Source organism: Sinohyriopsis cumingii, chromosome 5, assembly GCF_028554795.1.
Source record: "Sinohyriopsis cumingii isolate HCF-2022 chromosome 5, ASM2855479v2, whole genome shotgun sequence".
Lineage (NCBI taxonomy): Eukaryota > Metazoa > Mollusca > Bivalvia > Unionida > Unionidae > Sinohyriopsis > Sinohyriopsis cumingii.
Window position 1 is genome coordinate 122,997,280 of NC_142965.1, and position 22,581 is coordinate 123,019,860.

Below are 22,581 nucleotides of genomic sequence, written 5' to 3' on the forward strand. Positions count from 1 at the left end.
GTATAATTTCCCTCACTGTATATCACATCAGAATTAATTTACATAAAAAAATAAAATATTTCAGAATAATAATAAAATATTTTTTGGAAAACTGATTAATTTGTATACTTTTGAGTAGCAACCACCCCATCAAAATTACAAAACTGATTGATTTGTATAATTTTCAGTACCAATTACCCCATCAGATTGATTCACAAAAAAATAAAATATTTCAGAATAATGATAAAAATATTTTAGAATAATAATACAATATTTTTTTGTAGTATTTTTTGGAAAACTGATTGATTTGTATAATTTTCAGTACCAATTACCCCATCAGAATTAGCAAACTGATTGATTTGTATAATTTTCAGTACCAATTACCCCATCAGATTGATTCATTTCAGAATTATTTCAGATTGTACAAAATTGATTAATTTGTGCAATTTATCCCATCAGTGATTATATTTATTTATTCCGAAATATTATTTTTTCAAGTTGGTCGAGTTTAATACAGGAGCGTGTATAATTTAGAATCTGATCTCTGTTACAGATGATCTCGATAATATGTTCTCGGCGGAGCTCATCTAACTGTTCTTGTGTTAATAAGAAATCCTCGCTTCCGTATTCATCAATAACTAAATTAACGCTAAATTGCTCTTTGTTTTGTGAAAACACTGTTCTGATGGCGTTTTCAAGTGCTTCTTTGTCATGTATAAAAACAATCACGTGCTGGTACATTATATAATATTTACTGGATTAATTAAGATTTCACATACAGATTTATCACAGCTCTTCTCCACGCATGTCAATTAAGCGATTAAGGTGGTCTGTGAGCTTAAAATTTATTCGTGTTAACATATTATTGTGACACCGCAGATACACAGGATTAGTTGGTTCTTGCACGATTAAACTTCCAGGGGGAACTTGTGGTGTAAATGTATATAAAATATATCCTTGTTGAGCCTGATTTGATTTTCCGAGATCTATTTGATAGCTGCCATCGACTACGTCACAAACCAGATTGACCACGATCGTGCTGGTTATATTAACGATTCCCGGAGATACGTGTCTGCCGCCGCCATGTGGATCATTATTATGTCTGAGAACAGTTGGAGGTGGTGTTAGTTTTCTCCATGCATCGAGTATTTTAGGAAAATATTCATCAATGACATCATTGACAGATTTTCCTAACTCGGTTACGTTATACCAAGGAAGTTTAAAATTCGGTAAATTCGCCTCTGGTGTTCTAAATAAATCTAAAAACTGTTGCTTAGATTTATTTGTATCGCTGTCAACATGATCAATTATCGCCTGAATTAATCGCTGGTTAAAATATTCCATGTTGTATGCGAGCTGATTTAATATCTCAATTTGTTTAATAATTTCGCTGCGTAAAGTTATATCAAAAAGATGTTCTTGGAAAAATTGCCTTAGTCGCTGTAGTTGTTCTTTATGCTCTTGATCAATTAATTTGAAGTAATTATTGATATCAATCAGGCGTATATTAAAGTATTTAGTTCCTCCTCTTTGGGGTCGTTCATAAGTAAAAAACCACATAATATTATCCTTACTGTGAAATTCAAATATACTACCAAACGTTGCGTTTTTTAGCCCAATTAAATTTTCCTCCTATGATGGTAAAACTCCGTGGTATGATTTATTGTCCGTGACATAATCAGACTTTTTTGGTTCTGGTGGTATCGGTGTTATCGGTGGTGATATTTCAGGCCAACCTAGTACGGATCTTATCGTGGATTGATAAATATCAACGGCATAATCAGGAGAATGTATCTCAACCGTCGAGGACAGCGTCGGTTCATGAACGTTAATTGATATGTTTGCTTCTTTTCCGGTTATTGATTTTATTCTACGTTGAAATTCCTCATTGATTTGTTCGATCTCATACCTGCCAGTGGGTATTCCAACATCTATCCAGTCAGGAGTACCATCTGGTTTGTTCTTGTTAGCAAATACAAGCAAATTATTTGCTGGTGTACCATGAAATGATTTTGATCTGATATTTGGTCAGCTGTAATATACCCGTAATTGAGCTAATGCTATTTCTTTTACTGGAATTGCAGTAGGAAAGTTAATGCTAAATTCAGGATTAGTTGAACTTACCGAGATCATTGTTATCTTTGGCGGAGTTGTATTAGTCACGATCTGCTGGAGTAATTCTGTCATTATTAGTATTTGTCTTTAATACCGATACCTTCGTCATATATTTTAGTCATCATTGAAAACTCGAAATCAGATATAAGTCCATCACTGAGACTCGCTGATAACAACGAAGATAACTTCGAGTATGCGACCGTCGCTGTATGTAATCTTATCATGTAATCGGATAATTTTTCATTCATGCAAGTACATATTTTTTTTTGTGATGATATTGAGCACACCTGCAATAGTTGTTGCTGATGAAATACAAATAGTTACAGCTACTGGTGCCATCATTGTCACCGCTGATAATATAACACCAGTTTCAGCAACAACAGCGGATACTGAATAAACAATCACATCAACGATAACTAATCGTCGTCGATATCTTATTACTTTTACTGTATATTGTTCGACTCGATCTTTTAATGCTGCCTGCCATTCACGCGCTTGATTGTACCTGTATTGTGCACCGTCCATATATTTTTATACAGTAAATAATTGAGGTGTTTTAGCTACAAATTCCAAACACCACCAGTAAGATGTTGCGTTTAATTTCTTATCAGCTGCTTCCAGAATAAATATTTCTTCGGTTCCGCTATTTAATATAACAGATACAACCCCGGAAAACCTATCAGTTGAATGACGCCATAGATACGTTGTAAATATTTCAAATTTTTCACCACTGAACACAGACAGCCTGTACACGCCAGTGACTGTTGCGGTATATTTGATAGTTTTATTTTTCTGCGACCATGTTGCGAATCCAGATGATACCGTGTATACGATGTTGGTAATATCAGCGGGGGTAACCCCGCCGGGAATTTTAATCAGACTGGTTTTGTTAACGATATCAGGAATCCCCGCTACGATGTCTTCAATTGTTTTTTTTAGTTGTGTCGATGTTCGTCTTGATATCAGAAAGTTTTATGTCAACGGAGTGCGGAGTGCCGAAGAATTCTTCTGCGGTTCTTTGATGGTTTCTGCGAAATCTTCCAAAAGCGCCTACATGAAAATCATACTCGACCCGCAACGTGGATAATTTACCATCTACGGTGTCGACGTATTTTTTTGTTGCTGCATCTTCGTCGGATGTTGGATCTCTTAAAACTACTATTTTATTTCCGTTCATGTTGAGTTCACCCGTCATTGTGTCGCCGGTATTTTTCACGCGATTAGCAACGCTTCTTGCAATTTCATCTCTGATGGTTGTAAATGATACACTTGAATCTCTGATTTTGCCGCTGTCATTAAACACAGGAATATTATCCGTAACTGCACCGAGTACTCGTCGAACTATATCATTCCATCTGATATTGCTCGTTTTTAGTTTACCATATCGATCTTGAAAAATAACGACCTCATCTGGATCAACTCCAGCAAGATTCATAATATCAGCAAGTTCATCTTTAGTCGCATACTTCGACGGATCAACATCGCCGGATTTTCTCTTAACGCGGGAAGATCTTGTTCCGTAAATATCAACCATTATATTTTAAGACCCAAGATCTGTTTAAAACGCTTTACGCGCAACGAATCGGTTGCTTGTATAATCATGCACAACTTTATGTGGCGGTTTGGATGATTTTGATATAGCGTCGAGTACATTAATTACCTCACGGCCGCATATTGGTGGATCTGTCATTGTTTGTGTGGGTAGCGTTGAATACCAAACTCTGGAGCCAGAGGTTCTTGCGTGAAGTGGTGCGACATACTTGATAAATTCAGCAGGTGGAGCTAACCCGTATGAATCAAAATAAACAATTCCACGTGGATCAACCGCGTATGATACCCAATGAGTACCAGGTCCTGAATTTGAGTCTAAATTAATAATACCTGTTTCGAGTTTGTTTGGTTGTTTTGGTAATTGATCTCGCATAAAAACACCTCTGAAATTTGTTATTTTTAATCGTTTAGCAGCATCAAGTAAATCAAAATTTGATGCTGGAGCATCTAACGTGGGAGCCTCTGACCTCTTCCCCAATGAGATCCCGGTAATCTTAGGCCGCGTCCCTTTTTTTGTATCCATTTCCTGTTGCTTTCTTTAGAGCCATTTCAGCAGCTGTTCCAACAGCACCTAACGCGGCTGCTTTTGCTACTGCTGGAGCGGCAGCAGCTATTAACGCTGGAATAGCCGCGAGAAGTGGAAATATACCACCTATTTTAACCATGTCCTTGATGGCGCTCGGAGAAAGACGTAACTGAACTCCAGTTTTTGATTCTAGGGATTTATTGAAATGTTTAATCTGATTATTTGTCAACGATAATTTGTTTGGACCACCACCCATCTGATCTCGTTTTAGTGATATTTTAGTTCCGCATTTGCTGGTGGTTTTTGATTGAAGCTTTTTGACCTGACCTGGAGTCAGAGTAACATTGACATGACTATACGACATTTTTATATAAATAATATTTTTCTGAATAATTAAAGATTTTCCACTGGTGCATCAACGACTCTCATTCGACCACTACCGCCTTCAAGTAACATGGCTTTATCGCTGAGTATGACCGCGATTGCTCTGTAGGTGCCGCGAATAAGAGGTGGACCAGCTATGTCAGCAGGAGGGTTAGTAACACGAGCTCGAAAGTGTATATCAACGACAGATTGTTTGGATAAATCAAGATGTTCTAGTGAAAAATAATAAATCGGATATAGACCTGTAAAATCTAATTGTGATATTTGCAAACCATTATCTATATTTTGATCACGTCCCATGAATGACATTAAACGATGATATGCACGCGCTACGTGATTTTGATCAAAATTTAACAATATATCTTCAGATGGTTCTTGATGTCCATTTATCCGTAAGGAAACTTCATTAACTCCAAGGTTGTCAAATATCATATGTGAACGTTCTTGATTATTCGTTTGAGCATTATCTTGGAGCGCAATAAAAATATATGTCGTGGTGCAGAAACACCTTGTTGTGATGCTATATGCCATGTAAATAAACCATTAATAGAACTTTGAATAGCATCTGCGGTTACTGTCAACCATGATAACAATGATTTACCACCTTGATCCATAAAAGAAATTAATTTTTGTTCCTCAGTAATTGATGGAGTCATTACTGGCATCCACAGTGAAAGCTTTGTTATATTCACTTTACCATCAGCAACACCAGCACCTCGCCAGATTGCATCATTATCGTCACCTTTTCTTACGAGCACAATTGTGTGTTTAGCTCCAAAGATGACCTTTCTAACATTTCTGCAAAATCCAAAGATGTGAGATAATGGAATTGCACATGAAAAATTTCTATCATTTCCTGACAACGTCGCTCGGCGTGTTGCAAACCCCAAGTTGTAAGTCGCATTAACACTTCCTATAATATCAAAAAAAGCATCTGGTCTGGCTGCGTGTTCAAAGTCAACTGGCTGTGGATCAACTGCATTATCCTGTGCTGTCCGTATTTTAGTATACTGAACATGATCAGCGTGGTTAGTAATATCCTTTGCAAACATCATTGTTGGACCGGCTGATCTTGTGTAATCATCAGAATATCTCGCTAGACCAATTATTGTTGTAGCAACATCAACATCCTTCTGAATCGATTCGATATTTTTTCCATCGATCATATAAGTGGCGCTATCAAACAACGCCATAATTCCGTTGTTGACAAAACCAACTCGCAAATTAGCGGCATATGGCGTATTAGCTACAACATTCGTTACAAGTCTACCTTCTACCTCAATAAACGCCTCAGCGGGCAAGAAATATCTACTTATATCATGAACCTGTAATTCTATTCTCCCCCGCTGATTTGGTTGTCTTGCGTCATAAGAATAAAACTGATAATCACGTACAGATTCATACTTAAGGACAGGTGCCTCCATATCAAATGCTGTGTCTGATTCGCGCTTGAACATTTTATTATAATTACCATTTTTCCAAATGATGATCTAAATCATCGTTGAGGAAGACCGCTTCCTGCTATTAAATTTGCTGTTATATTTCTTTTCTGCTTCTTCAGATAATTCCGCTAGTTTTTTATTTGCAGCCTGATTGGGTCCTTGATCTGCTATCAAATTTGATGTTATATTTCTTTCTGCCTCTTTAGATAATTCCGCTAGTTTTTTATTTGCAGCCTGATTTATTATTTTACTTACGTCTGCTGGCATAATTTTAGTACTTGCCAGTTTCACTGGTGGTTGTTGTTTTCGTCGCAATAATCGTGCTAGTCTTTCTTTGATTGCCGAAAACGCCTTACCAGCAACATTGACAATTGCTCCAGGAGCTTTTTCACGAACAATATCGATAGCTTTCATCGATAATTGTTTTGCAACGGGTGCTGCTTTTGGAGCTATCCTTGTGAATAATCCCCGCACAACATCACCAAGTCCATCTCCGTAAGTAGCTCTGTAGATTGGCAATCGTGAGTTCACCGCTCTGACCTGTACAGGTTTACGATGATTATTATGTATGATCATCTTTTTTAATTTACCATTTATTTAACAACTAGTCATCAACAAGTTCATCGATAAGTTCTCGGTAAACTCCGATATCCATGATACCACCTTGAAATAATCGCCGACAAATATCAGCTGCTTCATTAATTATTTCTGGTGAATTATTTCCGGCACGTTTTCCTCCTATGATAACTTCTAACCGTGACACATCATTAATGATATTATCAGGACATAAACCAGATCCTGTTTTAGGTTCATCTTGAGGTGTTTTAAATACTGGTGGTTGCATCACCGGATGAAGTACTTCAGTGGTGACCGGGGGTATGTCAGGTGAGTCACTTATTCGAAATCCATGTGGTCAATCTATCGGTGAAAATGTCATTGTCGGCGCAGAAATTTTTTTACGTTGTAAAGGTGGAGGAAGCTGATACTGGGAGAGTTGTTCTTGTTCTTGTTCTTGTCTCTCTCTACGAAGTATTTCTACTTTTTTATAAAGATCTTTGTATTTCGAATCATTACCTTCAACCCGTCTTTTGTTTGCATGTATGCGATATATCCATTTAATAAGATCTTCATTTTTTACTTTTTCATGACGGGGTTTTAAAATACCAGATTTGTCAGATATATAACCTAATATTTTTTCGGGTAATTTTTCTATTTCAGTATTCCTAATTTCTTCAATAACCCCTTCCTTAAATTTTGCAATTAATTTTATATTTTCTTTTACTGGCTTGAATTTAGGTGCATGTTCTTTTTGCACGTCGGCGACTTCAGTACGAAGTTTTCCAATACTTTCAAGTATTTCTTCGCCGACAGGTGGAGGTTGAGCCGCAGCTATATCAGTTGGAAGATCTCGTAAAATCTTCTTTTTTTGTTGAGTTCTTCTTGCTATTTTTTCGGTTTGTTCTGCTGTTTGTTTTGATACCGGAAGAAGATCTTCTTTGATGACTGTTGTAACTTTCTCAGTAGCTGCAGTGACGGGCTTAAACAGTTGTTTAGTTTCTTCTTCGTACTCAACTTGTGCTTCTTGCTGCGCTTGTAGATTTTTTCTAAATGAATCTCGCACGGGAAGAAATTTTTTAATTGCTTCTAATCGTTCTCGTGCTATTCTTGCAGTATGAGATTCTGGATGCACCATTATTTTTTAATATAACAATTTTTTAATTAATATAGCAGCAGAGAGGGTCCTGTCTACAATTCTGTTTGGGACAAACAATAATCGTAGACGTGGTATTGACCACTATGAAGGGTCACTATTTTTTTTTTTGGTCTAAAAACAAGGGTGACCATTCCCCTAAGTGGTCTGTTCACCCTCTCTGCTGCTCATGACCTCTTGGAATAACATGATACAATTCATATCATGTTGACCCAATACCATCTTCAGGTTGCATAATTCATTGTTTTGCCTAAAATCAAGTACTCTCCAAACCCATTTATTCACCCATCCAGTCTAAATGTAATTTAGTCATTTCTGGTTTACATTTGGATCCCTTTCCTTTATAGCTCACTTATCCTCCGCCATTCCCAATTCAAGGGTCGTATATACTGACCCATTATCACATCTTTACAAACTAGAGCCAATCAACAATTTTAAGCATCATTTTCGTTCTCAGTGAGCCAGAATTAGTAAAGTTTAACTGCATTTATTTCGGAATCATTTGGCTGTAGACCAGTGTAACCCGTATTGCCATCCGCCATGTACCCCACGACATGAATGAAACTCTCGATGGCACCGTAAGTATCGGGTAATGGTGGTAATTTTTTTTTTTAAATAAACGTAAATTTCTTGTTGCGTTTTATTTATTTTAAGGTACAAAAATTGCATTAAAAATAGTGTCCATGTTTTCTTTTTAAGGTGCAACAACTATACAGTAACAAAATAATTCATATTTTTTTCCTTTCATGGTAAAACAAACGTATATTTTAAAAACAAAGTTGATCTGTTTTCTTTCATAGTACAACAAATTCAGATTTCAAAAATAAATTTCATGTGTTTTTCTTTTCTTGGTACAACAAATTCATATTTCAAAAACAACGTTTGTGGGTTTTGTTTTTGTTGCATTGCTTGTTGTATCAGAAAAATAAAGGTTTTTAGACATATTCGTTTCGTTAAAGAATAATGTAGTTTAACCGATTTCGGCATTCTTCGGCTATCCTGGCTCTAGAACAACATTTATGTTGGTAAGAACTGGGCAGTATCGTAAGTATAGTACACAAAACGTAGACTATATATTGTGCAGAGATGACAGCACGGGCTGCCAACCTATCTGATATACTTTTGAATATTTGGCACCCAACTCTCTTGCGTCGCAGTCGAAATAGAGTTACATGGCACTGAGTATTACAGCAGTATCTTACCATGGTAGTGATATTAAGTTGATTCCTCATTCTGTACTGTACACAGGAGTTCGTTACAAAGAAAATCAAGGCTCTTGACAAGGGATTGGGGTTCTAACCTGTAATAACCCCCATCCCTTGATTTTCTTTGTAACGAGCCCCTGTGATTCTGCATATCAAGGTCGATGTATTGCCATCAGCTACGATGTCGTAGCCTCAACTTGATTTGTTGTGGTTGAGGTCCACAACAGGTTGAGGTACCTGTCTACGAGGTACGAGTAAGGGTACTAATATTAGTACTAGTCTTACATTAGCTATAACAGGCATGAGTTAAGCTATTTCCCTGTTCTGTCCATTTACAGAGTGTTTTCTCGTTCACAACATTCATAAGTTTGGCATAAAATCATTGGACATTATCAGATGACAATCTGGTTAACCGATTTGTCACAGTGATATTAAGTTTATTTGAGAATGGGGGTATGCCCTAGTCCTACATGTAAGAAATTGATGCTGATATTTATGTTTTGGGCGTCAGGGTCTTACTGCCTAACTAACAGCGCTGTGTAGTGTGTTTTGATGTCAACAAACATGGTAACAAAAGTCAAATTTTCAGGAATATCTCACATAACTGGCAACTAAAATAACAGCGCTTTTCTACAAAGTAAAGTAATAGTGTTTTAGTCAGACTTTACTTACTCCGATGTCTTTTCTCTAATACATTCAAATTTTCACAAAAGAAATGGACTTGTTTTCAAATTTTGATGGCCTACATTTTAGTTGACTGAAAAGTGGTGAAAGTCAGGAAAGCCGAAATCGGGTTAAGTTGAAATATTATTCTTTAACAAAATGAATAAAAATATAGTATCCCTATTGGAACTGTAAAGCAATGTTTCGTTTTGTTCAAGAAACATATCCGCCACATGAACCTACTTAAACATACTTTGGCATACCTCGATTATGGTTTCATTGCAACAAATTCAAATGTGTGTCAACAGAACATGAAAATGCATCCATATTTTCATTCTGCCAGGATAAAGACAGCACAGTAAGTATATTAATTACACATAACTTAGTGGAAGAGTGTCAATATATGCTGCCAAATGTGAGATATTCCTGAAACTTTGACTACTCATTCTGATGGCAATGACATCAGAACATGCTATACAAGGCAGTTATTTTGATAGTAAGACACAGCACTAAAACAAAATCAACATGTGCTATGTCTTACATTGTAGGACTAAGGTATGGCCATGTTTTGAAAATGTGGAATTCATGGATGCAAAATAATGTACTTGCCAGTACATGTAGTTCTAATATTTTCCTGAAATAAAACTGGTGATGTAGTACTTGTTTCATCCAGTGTATATAAGATAAGCACAAAGTTGTTGGCGCTCTGCAGAAAATTACTTAAACCTGATACCCAGTAACAATTCTATACTCAACAGTTTGATCATGATCATGCATATGATCTGCATGAAACATATGCATAATTTAAAGCATCTAAGAATTTTTTAAAATGGTGTCCAGCAAGCGATGCATGTTGAAGAAATGGAAATTAAGCGTCTTAAAAAGTGTTGATAATCAGTACAGAATAAAAAAAGGAATATTCAAATTCTTGTGAATACAAACAGAAAGGGACACAATTTCGTTTATTGGATATCATATGTCAGTTTGAGTATGTCTCGTGGTGGGAGATATGATTTCCATCGGCATGTAAAATGGAAAGAACAAAAACAATACCTAAGTCAAATTAAGAAATAGCAACAAGCCATTGAGCTACATAGGGTTTGGAACTGACATTTGTGCAACTGTACTAGTGTTAAATAAGGTCTGCGTTTACTTTACAAACTTTTTAGTTGAACATAATGTTTACCATTACTGCATGTTTTGAATACCGAACTTTTAAATTTTACAATAGCAGTTTATGATAGTTTGTTACACCTTACTGAAAATGGAAAAAAAATCAACTGCCTTACTGAGTCAGTTTCATCAGGGTTGGCAGGACTGCGATATTCAATGATAAGTAGAGTGTCATATTCTTTCAACCAATTACCTTAGCACTTAACTGAAAGATTATTTACACTGGCAAAACATAGGAATGAAGTAAGAGACCTTCAAATGCAGTGTGGCTGTTAACATTTCTTTAGAGCTGAGAACATAGTTAACAACAGTAGAACATATACTATACATGATTATTTGCAGTCAAGAGGGAATGCTTGTGTTTAATAATAGTAATCATAATAGTAAGTATTCTGTGGGTTTAGCTGTAATTGAGAGGGAGTGCTTTTGTTTAATAATAATAATAATAATATTATTATTAGTACTGTTAGTATTGATAAAAGAAAATAAGTTTATTTAATGAGGTTTACTTATTTAGGCAATGGTAATCTTCCACACATAATGACATATGTTACTAAAATTTAAAAAATCATTAATAAAAAATATAAAAAAGAACATTTTCTACTCATAAAAAAGACCAAGCTTGGATACACTCAATACAAGTAGTTTTCTTAAATAACCATTTAATCTTACATGCCTGATTTGGTGTTTGATGCAGCTGTTCAGTCAGTATTTTTGAATCACATACCCACATTTGAACTGCTTAAGTATCATGTTTGACATCCATCTGTAGATGTTTTTAGATGCAATGATTCAAACATTTATAACTGCTCTGGTGGTCTAGCAGTTAGAGCATCTGCCTCGGATGTGAAAGGTCGTGGGTTCGATCCTTGGCCGAGTCATACCAAAGACTTACAAAAATGGTACTAACAGCTGCCTTGCTTGGTGCTCAGCATTAAGAGGTTAGTGTTAGGACTGGTCAACCTGGTGTCAGGATAATGTGACTGTGGGGGACATCATGCTACATGTTTGCGACCTGATGCCTCAGTGCTAGGCATCACTATAAACTGCCACATTGCAGCCGTCGTAGCGATATGACTGAAAAATTGTTAAACCTACATTAGAAATCCAAATTACACACACACACACACACACTCAAACATTTATAAATCCCAGTTTTTTTAAATAGTAAAGCTGGAAATATTGTGAAAGCATTATGAGGGAGTATAAAATACAAATACAAAACCTCATGCATTCTTTGTTCCTAGGCCGCATCATATTCCTACAGCATAGCAAATTTGTCCTTTCCACTAACTCTGAACAAAACACATGCACAGTTTTGTATATCACTCAGTCATCCCTTGTTGTGACTCAGTTGGCACATAATTCTTTGACAAGAGAGCACTACTGCTAACAGGCTGTTGTTGTAGGGTTTAACGCCATTTTTCAGCACAAGATAGGCTATACATGGCAGCCAGTATAATTGCTGGAGGAAGAACCCCGGGAAGAACCACTGACTCACGAGAAGCTACTGACAGGCTTTCTCACGTACCAATGTTAGCCGAGGCTGAGACTCAAACTCATGCAGGCTGAAAGGCTGCAGCCCTAAGTGTGATGGTGTTCCATGACAGGCCACATTCTTACATTTCTTCTGTAGTCCTCCTCCATGTTATTTCATTTTTGTCATTCTTGTTTTTCAAAATTTGTATACGTTTTGTTTACCTTTCGGACACTTTGTGGTTGCACCCTCCCTGCTGCTGTAGTGTGTGCGAGTAATTAAATCATTTTTATATCAGTCTCTCAGCCAAAGATTTTATCAAGACCTATACGATATCGTGGCCGAGGATCATTTAAATTTATTATAAATCTGTGTGGGGTAGCTTGTGCTTTTGAAAAGAAGCTTTTGAACTTAATCATGTCCATGTCTGCTAAACACCAGGTCTGATGGATGTTCCGCAGAGTATGTGTATTGATTCCATTAAAGACAGCCAAAATATTACAGTTATCTCTTATTTTAGGTATTTGTGTATATCGCTGAGTAACATAAATTACATCTGTTTTTATGCCTGCCTTGAGAAAATATCCGAGCTGGATTTGATTGATTGTCCAGCATTACACCATCATTTATTTCCTCATAATAATCTACAAAATTCCTCAGCCATTTTTTATGTGGAGACAATCCAACAAATGGTGGCAGTTGGCCATGATCGCAGCACATTATTTACTGCTGTATCTTTTGTCAACAACCAATCAGAAATATTTTTAATGTCTCCAGCGACACTGGACATATTTCATCCCAGATAACAATCCTTGGAATATATTTTTCACTCATTCGTTCAGGAGTCCATGTATCTCCCTTCCATCAAAAGAAGCTGCGATAAGTATGAGATTTAACTCCTCGTTCATTTGTTTTTTCTGGCGAGTCAATGTGTAGGTGTTAAAACAATCATATCAACATAGTTTGAAGAACTCTGGCAAAATAACTCAATCACACGTGTTGTTTTACCTGAACCACCTGGTCCATTAAGATAAACAGTCTTATGTCTGGTGACAGGGTCATATACTGATAGTGCTGATGATAATTTTGATATTTTATTATTTTTGTAATAAATATCTTTGATTTCAACGTCAGCAGATTAAGAATAACTATCTTTTCTTGTTTTATTCTCCATTTGCCCCATGATACATAAGCACCTATATGTAATTGTTCTAATGATCCTGCATGTTTTTTATTGGTATAAAATAAATCTCTAGTGACTCTAACAGCTAATTCAGAAATTCTGTTTTTCATTGATAATAAATTTATCTAAACATGTGCAAGGATTAAAGATCTTAAATGAGTAAACTGCGGTGACTCACCATCATAATAACTCAAATTTTTACCTAATTTAGTTCCATTTGGCAAGAAGACTGTTTCTTGACATATAAACATATTTCTCTTCGTTGTGTTGGTAATTATAAAATCTAGTTCAGCATCATCTGTAATTAATCTTACACAGTGTCCTTTATGATCATATGACCCTCCTTGGGTAAACTTACCAATTATTTTTCTGCCAAGATCTTTCATGTTTTTATTCTCAAATTAGTTATATCAGGATTTTCATCATCAGAATATTTCTTCTGATGTAACAAAACTTGTTTTTGCAGACTATATGATATTAATTATAATTGCTTCACTTGCTGTTAATAATAATAGTATTTTTACATCAAGCATATACCGTAATAATGTTGTTCGTGCATACTACATTTTTTCTGAAATGTGTTTGCCAAACCAGGCATAACAAATTGGATGAAGATCTTTGGCAAACTTAAATGGCTCAATACAAGTGAATCCAGTCAGGTCTAAATCTGGTAATGGTCCATTTATCAATACTCTGATCATCTCGTGTATTGAGTGTCCAAATCGCTCAAAATATTTAGAACACTCTCCCATTCAAAGAAACCTATGAGATAACATGCAACCATATCAACCGAGATAACATCCTTATAATTGTATCTGGTATTCCATAATCCACCATGTCCGTATTCGACACAACTTAATAGGCTTCCACAAATTTGTATCTCTAGTAAAATGAGCTGCGACTGATGGAATTGTAAAGCAATTACAGAGCAACTTTTCATGATCGTTGGTATATTTCAGCGCAAGATTTTTCATTTCTTCATGGAGAGATTCTGTTAGATGAATCTCACCATTAGGTCTTACGAACTGATCAATGATAATTTCTTTGATACAGATACTTCCATCCGGTTTTATTAATTCGTTTTGATTTTCTTCAGAACTCTGAAATAACCATACTGATACAGGATTGTTCTTACTTATTTTGTTGTAGCCGATGTCCATGCATGCTCATTTTAATCATTAATATTTATCGAAGCTCCTTTTGATTTATATTTCAGTTTGTACAAAATCTCTCCTGTTATTGTTTTAATGTTAATTTGAATTTGAATTTCTTTCCTAATTCAGCAACATCATTTAATATAGCTCCTATATCCTTGACTGATTCGATTCATTTATTTTTTATGTCGTAGATCTGTTAAACTGTTTCCATTTATCACATTTGTAAAATGTCCCATTACTCATTTGGCTGCACAATTTAAATTCCAAAAATTTCACTGGTTTGAGATCACTAACACTGGGTTTATTATTCAGCGGATACCGGTATATTGCATAACTAACTGCCATCACGGGATACGCTCGTTCATAATATGGTTTGTCAATACCAGTCAACATTCCTGTTTTGGAATTTTTATTTAATGGAACAATGTTTCCAGTGTGAAGACGGACAATCCCACAATAAATTTTACTCTTAAAAAATATCTTTGATTATTGTCATAATTAATAATTGTCGGCACTTGTTGGTCATTCGTTGTAGCATCAATTACACCTTTATTGTTAATAATTCTGAATGTTAACCACACATGTACCATCTCTGCTAACTTCTTTCTTGGCATCATAAATACTTTTTATCAGAGTTTTCATCGGATCAACCAGACCTTGCAAGTCAGGGGTTCTTCTGTCAAGCTCAAATCTAGATTTAGAACTAAGGCTCGATTGTAGATAATCTCTCAAATTCTTCCATAATATAATTGAGGCAAATATACATATATATTTAAATTGAAATGTGTGCAATGTGTTGGTAAAAAAATACAGAGAACAGAAAAGATAGTATGATAAAAAAATAACACTGACAATAATGACAAGGTCATAAAAGATGCTGAAGATTGTCTTGCCAGATTTTCAAAATAACTATTTAAACAATATTATATAAAATGGAGCAAAAGGAATTTATGAAACATCCCATTATCAAGGATTACGAGGCATCTTTTGATGGTGTAATAAGGCAATGTTGACTAAAAAGAACAGTTTTGTTAATAATACTGGTTATCTTGTGTTTTATGTTGGGGGAAGAAAAATTATCTTTGTCATAGATTTATATATGAATATTTTCACAGAGTAATTGAAGACGGTCTTGTGATCGATCATATTAATTCAGATCAGAAAGATAACTCCTTGGATAATTTACGAGCTATTACACACAGAGTCAGAATAACGATTTTGGTGGTACATGTACTGGGAAATATAATAGATTTCTTTGGGTTGTTAAATCCATAAATACAGAAAAAGGTGAAGAAATAATATTTCAGTCATTGAATGCAGCTGGCAAATATTTTGATATGTGCATACCTTCAGTACAACATGTCACAGATAATATTACTAAATCAACATATTCAAGAAAGTATAAACAAAAAATAATAATTCAGTATCTCCCGATTGTGTTACATGCAAATGGATGAAGGAAGATAACTCTGTTAAGCTAGAGGTAAAGTAATTAAGTAGTTATCCCGCTTGTTACTGCATGATATCATGTGATTAGTTTAATCATTTAGTGAATAATATATATTAACATAACACATTCAGGAAAATGTTTACTTGCCTATTTGCTTCCATGAATACACTTGCTGAATGACACCAAGAAGAATTCTGGCTGCCCTTTTTAACGCCAACATGGAATTGTCAAACGAAAATATATAGTGAGTTATTTTGGAAATTCCCAAGCCGTTCTAGAAAATGTGATTGTAAATTCCATGTAAGTGCTATCAAAGGCAACCAGAATTCTTCATGGTGTCAGTCTGGAAGTGTATTCGTGGGAGTGAACAGGTAAGTAAAATGTTCATTTAGTGATCTTTGTGTTTGTGCTTATACTACATAATTGTACATCATCTTGGTTGAGGAATATGATTTAAATATATATTATAATATAATATACTACGAAAATAGTAATGCTATTATTTCTGCAATAAAAAAAAATAAAACGTGACAGTATAAAAAATGTGATGAATTAAATCCTGAGAAAATTATTTGTGATTTTGAATCATTACAACAACGAAAATTTTGAAGATAGATATACACTAACAGCAGAATATAGGTTCATTAAGCTAATGAAACAATCTATGTTTCAATCCTTGGCGACAGTCAAAGATACAGAAGTTGAGAAATTTGTATCTCTTGAAGAATTAAAAAAATTATTCTGATAATATTTATTCTGACAATAATTATTCAGATTATAATATTTATTCTGACAATATTTATTCTGATTCTGAAAATAATATTTTTTAAAAATTCTGATAATATTTATTAATGGTGCTGTGTTTCTTATAAAAATCTGAGATTCTAATGAAATTTGGCCAAAATTCATACCATTTTTTTTTTTATTGATTTTAGTCTATTTGTTGTAGAGATCTCGGAAACGCTTAATTACGTGTATTTGGATGCCAGTTTTTGATCAGGGATGCAGAAAATCACTGAGGCGAGAGTCCTCCTTACGCATTTAATAGGTGTGAGGCAAAATTCAAAGACTTGCCAGTCCTGCTTCAGCCACCTGCTTTGTGGGAAAATGTGTTGATCAACTAGCTGTCCCAGATCAAAAATTGGCGTCCAAATACACGTAATTAAGCATAAATGTGTTTCATGAGAATTTATCAACAAATCATTAAAATCAATTAGGGAACTTTGTGAAGTTTTACCCTTTGAAAATCAGTAATTTAAGAGATTTGCAAAGATCATTCAATAATATTATTTCATAATTCTGATAATATTTATTCTGATAATTTTATTACTGTGTAATATCTGTATTCAGACTTTCACAATTACAAGTTCTATTCACCTTATCAAATTATAACATGAGACTGATTTTCATGCTTTTAAATACCATTCATCCCATCATATTATAAAATCTGACTGATTTTCGTTATTTTAAGTACCATTTTCCTTAAATCGGGATGAGAATCAATACAAAATAAATTCTGTTATAATATATTGATTTGTTCCTGGACAAATTCAAGGGTGAAATTATTATGTAATTTTTTTCTTTTTACAATGAGATTTTTTTATTATTTTGAGTATTATGTAAGTTGATGTAACTTGATTCAGAAGTTAAATTAATACGTTTCAGTGATTTGTTGTTTATGCCATTATTGTAGTATTGTATGATACTAGAAAATAAATTTCATAGAGAATTAAATATGGTATGATTTAATTTTTAATTCTTTTAGCACATAAATTAATAAAATATTTGTTATATGTTTCAGAAAAATTAAATCTTGTAGTATAGAGGGATCTCCAACAACATTTTAGTTAGTAGGTAAAACTTTTGGTTGACCAGAAACTTTTTCATCAGATTCATAATGATGATATCCACTACTCCATCGATATTGTGGAACCTTTAGGAATATTTTCTTGTCCATGAAGAATTTGTCGCATTATGGTTCTGGAGGTCTTTGATGAACAGGCAGATTGATAGTTCTGATTGATTGATAAATATTTATAGCATAATTTTGCAAATATATTTCTATCACAGCTGATAATGTTGGTTCATGAACAGTTATAACAATTTTGGATTCCTTTCCTATAATAGATTTAATTCTGCACTGGAATTCATTATTAATTTGTTCATTCTGATAATTGCCCATGGGAATTCCAACAACTTGCCAATCGGGAGATCCATCTTGTTTATTTTTATTTGCAAATACCAGTGAATTATTTGCTTGTAATCCACCGAATGATTTTGATCTGATATTTGGCCAGCTATAATATACTTGTAATTGGGCTAGTGCTATTTCTTTCACTGGATTTGCAGTTGGAAAGTTAATACTAAATTCATGATTAGTTGAGCTTGCTCATATCGTCATAGTTTTGACAAAGTTGTATTAATGACATTCTGCTGAAATAACTTGTTCAGGGTTGACATTATTATTATTATTATTATTATTACATGTATTATTATTATTTAAATCAGATGTGGATTTTGTCATGCTCATTACATATTTGTAAATTCCAATCATATGTGTAAATTCAAAATCTGATATTCTTCCAACACTGAGACTCGATAACAACGAAGATAACTTAGAACATGCTAGAGTTGATGCATGTAATTTTATTATATACTAATGCAATTTTGTATTTGTACACAGATATTTTTTTGGCGATGATATTAAGAAGACCAGCAGTTGTTGTTGCAGCTGAAACATAAATTGTTATAATTGCTGGTGATGCCATTGTTATTGTTGATGCAATACACCAGTTCCAGTGATAACAGCAGATGCCAAATACATAATTATGTCAACAACAACTACACATCTGCAATATTTTTCTACTTTTACTGTATACTCAATGATATTTTTTTAATTTATTTTGCTATTCAGGTGCTTGATTATATCTGTAATGTTGCACTGCACATTGATTGGAATGTTCATTGTATTTTAATTAGGTGGGAATTTGACGACTAAATCAAGACACCAATAATAAATCAAGCCGCGTTTTTTCTTCTTCTTTGGGTTCCACAGTAAATGTTTTCTCCTTTTTTTTTTGCTCCAACATCAATAACATATATCCAGGGGATCCACTTGACTGAGTCAGGAGTGGATAATGCTGTGAAATTGTGGTAGATATCATACATGTTGTAATGCCAAGTACTGAGAGCCTGTTTAATGTCAGAGAGCTTAATGTTGATGACTGGTGGACTTCCAAAAAGTTCATTAATGGATCTATTTATGTTTCTACTAAAAGTTAAAAACAATTGTACATGATTAGAATACTCAGATCTAAATGTTGTCATTTCATTATTAACTGAAACTAACGAGTTCAACATTAGAGGGTTCCTGTTGTTGATGTACTTCGTTACAGTGTCATTGCTTGATTCTGGTTCTCCAAGATCAGTGATTTTATTATTAGACATATTGAGAGAACCAGTTATTGTATCACCAGACTTTTGTACTCGACCACAAACATTTTCTGATATCATTGACACAATGACACGGGGTTTCATTTTTCCATTACTATCAAACACAGCTATGCTACTTTCAGTTACTCCATTAATTTTAATGATAACATCTTTCAATGAAAGATTGTTTGTTTTTAATTTTCCTTGCTTATCTTGAAATACAACCATTTCGTTTGGATCTACATTTGCAAGATTTAGTAATTCCGATATTTTCACTAATCTGTTTACTCACATTTTCATGGGTTATTCCATCAGTTTTTTGTTTTTGTTTAGAAAAAGATCTTCCATAAATATCTACCATTATACTTTAAGATCTTTTTAAAACGACAGACCATCTACTTGTATACTCATGGACGATTTTATGAGGTGGTATTGTTGATGATGTCACACCATTGAGCACAGCAATTACTACATGCCTACATATTGGCAGATCTGTTATTTATTGTTTTTACATAATTTAAAAATTCTTTTGTTTGAGCCAACCCTAATGAATCAAATAAACAATTCCACATGGTTCAGTCGTGTATGCAATCCAATGAGTACCTGGACCAGAACTTTTATCAAGATTAATGATACCAGTTTCAATATTGTTTGGCTGTTTTAGTAATTGATCACGTATAAAATCACCTAAAAATGTTTAGATTTAATTTTTTGGCATCAGTAAATCAAAATTTGACAGGAAAAATCAGTGAAGTGTTCCTGGAAGTCTCAGACCTTTTCCATACCAATGAGGGGTTCCTGGCAATCTTAGACCCTTTCCCTTTTATTTAGAAGTCTTTATTCCTTTTCCTGTTGCTTTCTTTAATGCCATTACAGCAGCAGTTCCAACAGCACCACATGCAGCTGCTTTTGCAACAGCTGGAGCTACAGCAGCTATTAACGCAGGTATAGCTGCAAGAAGTGGAAACATACTGCCAATCTTGATTGAATCTTTAATGGCACTCGCAGATAGATTAAGTTTAACACCTGTTTTTGATTGTTTGGTGTCATTGAAATGCCTGAGTTGACGTTGACAACTATATTTTATTTTGACCACCTGTGATCTAATGTTTCTTTTAGTGATATTTTTACTCCACAATTCTTTTGCTGATTTTGACTGAAGCTTTTTAATTTGACCAGGAGTCAGACTGACACTGACATGATGATATATAAATATCATGCTCAGTTTAATTACAAGTTTTCTACTGGAACATCAGTGACTTTCATTCATCCACCAAAACCTTCAAGTAACATTGCTTTATCTGAAAGAATATATGTGATTTTTCTATAATCAGTAACACCAGCTGGTAGTGCATTTGTGTGAGCTCGAACATATACATCAATGACTGACTGTCTAGACAAATCTAGATGTTCCAGCAAGAAGTAGTAGATCAGGTACAATGTTGAGATATTTGCAAACCAGAATCAGCATTCTGATCATGCCCCATAAATGTCATGATATGATAAGTGCGTGCAATGTGATTATTTTCAAAATCCAGCAACACTTCTTCAGACAGTTCTTGATGTCTCATTCAGCCCTAGCACTGTTATCAGTATCTCTGTTAATATGCCCCATAAGCACTAAGCTGTGTCTAGCTGCTTGTGCCCCAGAGCTTTTACCTGTTTGAAAAATTTTGAAAACATTGTGCACATACATTCAGTCTTACCTTAATTTCTCTTCTCATATCCAATTAAAATCCACGAAATCTTTACCAGTTATTCCAAATGAATTTGTCTATACAGTGATTTTCTTTCCCTATTTGAACAAGTCTTTCACAACTTATTTATACACTATTTACAAAATTATGTGCATGTTTATCTGCAAGAACTCTTGACATCATCGCTGTCAGGATCCTCATCTTCTGACGATTCAATCTCAGAAACTTCTTTGACTGAATTTAAATCTCGCAAAATATCCAATTGCCGAACATGTCTTTCCTTAGCTTGCTCAATATTTTCGAGATCAAACCTGATAAACTCTTAATTTTTGCTCTCATCAAAAATCACTCTTACGTGCGCCATCATTTTATGAATTTTTAATGAATAGAACACTCGTAGTGAAACTGCTTTCAAATAGTAACCCTTGGCTTCTGAACAATTCAAGTTTCCACAAATGAAAGTAAAATCATTTCTGATTGGTTTAATAGTTGTTTAGTTCTTGGGCAAAAGCCATTTGTAACCAATCAGAGACGTTGAAACCATGACTACAGGCAGGATTGGCCAATGAATGCAGAGACCGGATCATGCCTACAGACGGGATCGGGGCCGAAAGAGTTAAAGAACTTCACTAACCCCAAGCTTATCAAATGTCATATGATTTCATATTTAAGAATTCTGTTGTTGGATATCTTGAAAAGCTATAAATGCATGTCGTGGTGCTGAAACTCCCATGCAAATGAGCCAATAGTTGTGCTTGTGATCAAGTCTGTAGTCATCGTCAACCACAATAAAGTTAATTTGTTGCCACTGTCCATAAAAGAAAGCCATTGTTCTTCAGCGAGTGATGGTGACATTACTGGCATCCACAACGAAAGTTTTGTCAGTGTCACATTTCCATGAAGTGCCATGGTTTCACCTGCGTTAGTGCCTTCAGCGTGCCAGATAGCATCATCATCTGTGGATTTTTGAACAAGAACAACTATATTTTGCTCTGAAAATAACCTTCTAACATTTCTGCAAAAACCAAAGATATGTGACAGTGGTATTGCACAACTAAATTATCCTTGATTATTAATTTGATTTTTACGTGTTGCAAATCTCAGATTATAGTTTTCATTTACAAAGAATAAATCTTCACCGTTGATGTCAGTAGCTGCAGCATGATTTTTTGGTCTCCAAAAAGTATAAGGTCTGCCATCAACGTTACCAGTTATATCTTTTGCAAACATCATTGACGGACCAGCAGATCATGAATAATCATTGTTGTATCGGAATAACCCCAATATCTTTGTAGCAACATCAACATCATTATAACAAATGTAAATTTCCCGACCATCAATAATTAATCATGCACTGTTGAATAATGCCATAATTCCGTTATTAACGAACCCACCCTGCACATCACCATATGGATTATTATCATTTTTCACAAGTC

The 22,581-nt window shown here is 34.5% G+C and overlaps 1 protein-coding gene across 2 annotated transcripts in view; it reads left to right on the forward strand.

The window, feature by feature from the left end:
* The first annotated feature begins 8,696 nt into the window (after positions 1–8,696).
* Positions 8,697–22,581, forward strand: part of LOC149800113 (phosphatidylinositol 3,4,5-trisphosphate 5-phosphatase 2A-like) — a 268,016-nt gene continuing 254,131 nt past the window's right edge. Inside the window, exon 1 of one of the 2 annotated variants that reach the window (XM_089959703.1) lies at positions 8,697–8,752. The gene's annotated coding sequence lies outside the window, so the exon portion shown is untranslated. Of the gene's footprint in view, positions 8,753–8,795; positions 8,915–22,581 lie in introns of those variants that run through there. The other variant, XM_089959704.1, reaches the window with a different exon arrangement.